Genomic DNA, 2695 nt, shown 5'->3' with positions numbered 1-2695 from the left:
GGTTCAATATTAGAGGCGTACCGTTTTCAGAGAGTCGACGCAACCAGATCGTGACCGTGAAAGGCGGCGTTGATCAGCGCGGCGACGCCGTCGCTATCCTGCAGGTTGACCTCCGCGCCGCGCCGTATCAGCAAGTCGACCACCCGCTCGTGGCCGTTGTTGGCGGCGCCCATCAGCAGCGTGATGCCGCTCATGCCGTCTCTCTCGTACGTCGCGTCGACCCGCCCGCCGCCCTCAAGCCACGCCAGCACCGCCTTCTCCTCGCCACGCTCCGCCGCTGCGATGACCTCAACGGGGGCTGCCGCGGCACCGCTCGGCGCCCGCCCCGCCGCCACCGGCGACAGATTACCCGGCCGCACCCGCACGCTCTCGCCGCCGCTCTCGAGCGCCACAGCGTACCGCCCGCCCTCGAAGCTCTGCGCCACGCCCCGCTGCCCGTTCAGCTCGGGACGGGAAGAGAGGCCGCCGAGCACGACGCGCTGGCCGAGCAGCGGCGCTGGCTCGCTACAGCCCGTGTGCACCATGTTGCCTTGCTTTTTGGTGTCTGCACTTGGTGCCGTGTCTCGGATAAACCTGATCGACCAGTCCAGAGGGCGGCCGCAGCGGCATTGGTTTCCCTCTTTTTTTCTCTCGAGGTTCACGAGGAATTAAGGCCGGATCGTAGCGAGATTTGGTTGACGCGATCCACGCAGGCGTGTTTTCTGGCGGCCGACCGTCAGTGCACGGAGTTGCCCCTTCTCCGACTGCCCCGGCTAGTTAGTTCCGACCGAGCATCGGCTCTTTGGGGGTATAGGGGCATGATGCGGCAATGTGCAGAGCCGTTCAGGAATCAGGATGGGTCTGGTGGCTTGCGAGCGGGCGAGGCGTGCCTGACCAGCCGCTGTCTCGTCGGCCTGCCAAGCTGCTATCTCGACAGCGCAGAGGCCGCAAGGGCCGCTGTGTGCGGTCCAGAGAGAGAGGTCTCAGACGGCCTCCGACCGGTTGATCGGGGAAAAAAGTGCGGACTGCGACGGTGCCGCAAGCAGTCGCGAGTCGGGAGGCGTGCGTGTGGCCGGGTGTGGGAGAGGCCGGAACACAAAGCGACAAGGCACCACCCGCTTTAGCCTTTAGGTCAGATCCGCTGGGAGTCCAGCTGCCCACCCCACACACACCGGGTCCCCAAGGGTGAATTGAGCCTCTCGTAGCGACGGCCGGCCGCAGGCCCGGTACCCCGATCCCGGTCGGTCGGAGAGCCCCTCGTGCTGTCGTGCTGCGCGACCCCGCACCCTGAGGGCGCCGGCGCGCCGAGCGCAGCCCTCGAGTCGGCCGAGCTCGCTTTGGGGTGTTGCGGCGCGAGCGACGCTCCGGACGAGATCGCCCGAGATAGCGCGGCGCGGCCCCGAGATCGCCCGAGATAGCGCGAGATCGCCCGAGATCGCGCGGCGCGAGGCGAGGCAGATGGGTTGGGAGCGAGGGGGCGGAAGTGATCAGTGCGGTAGGGGGTCAGCTCCGGGCGCGTGAGCCGGACTTGGGGGCCGGACGGCTTTCATTTCTCTCTGCGTTCTTGCACATGGAGTGCAAGGTACTCGTTCTGTTGCCGTCCCAAACTGTCACTCCCCTTTCTCCCGGCCGGGGTGGGGCGCGCGCGGGGGCGGCGGGTGTGCGGGATGTCTGTGGGCCCGAGAGCGATAGAGCAGGCGCACATCGCTTCCAGGGAGGGGGGCGCGCTTCTGCTCACACCACATGCTAGGGGGGGGGTCCGACCCCCCCCCAGAGGCTTCACCACATGCTAGGGGGGGGGGTCCCGCCCCCCCCAGCACCTTCACCACATGCTGGGGGGGGGGGGGGGGGTCATGGCCGAGGACCCCCCAACCTGGCGGTAATAGAAAAGCAAGCACTTTATCTCGCCGCTACTAGAGGTTACGCGCGGCGCAGCGTCCTCTTCCGAAGAAAGAACAAGCGCAGCCGTACATCCTCCGCGCCAAAGCCAGCCGACCAAGGCCAGAGCACACACTCGGCTCGGGTCCTCATCCAGACCCTGTGAGTATCTCGTCTTGCCTGGACGACGCGCGGGCCCCGAGCAGCGGGCGCGAGGCACGCTATAGAGGCACACGACGCATCGTCAGGGCTTGGAGGGAGTCTCCGCGATCTGAAGCTCGAGGCTGGAGGGCTCAGCATTCTCCGCCGAGCCCTCATGGATGGTTGCGATGGTCGGCTCCTGCGCGCACGAACACTCGGATGCCCGGACGGCCGGACGCGCCCCTGGAATGGCGTCCGCTTGAGAGATGGAGGCCGCCGAGCCTCGAGCGGACGCCGACACCGACACATAGGACGCACGGTGGCTGTCTCTGGCGCGTGAGCGCCGGTGGAAGGAGCTGACCTGACGCCCACGCGTGCTCGGGGTGTTGAGGCTGCCGCCGACGTTGTGCACGCCACGGTCGTACCCGCCAGCTTCGCGTGCGCCGAAGGTGCTCTCTCCGAAGAGCGCCTCGAGGTGGGCGTGCGCCGTCGCACCCCCCTCGTTCTTGAACTGACGAACCTTCGCCTTGAAGTGCTCGCGTACGACAGGCTTCCACAGCTCTTGCGCAATGTAGATCCCCTGCGACACAAGCATGTGTGACAAGAGCGCACCGCCAGCACAAAGCAGCACACGCCACACACGCACACACTCGCGCAGCCGGCCGCTCAGGTGGCGAGGGGGGGGGGGGGGGCAAAA

The sequence above is a fragment of the Emiliania huxleyi genome (assembly GCF_000372725.1).
Source record: "Emiliania huxleyi CCMP1516 unplaced genomic scaffold EMIHUscaffold_26, whole genome shotgun sequence".
Lineage (NCBI taxonomy): Eukaryota > Haptophyta > Isochrysidales > Noelaerhabdaceae > Emiliania > Emiliania huxleyi.
Note: the sequence above shows the minus strand (reverse complement) of the source record.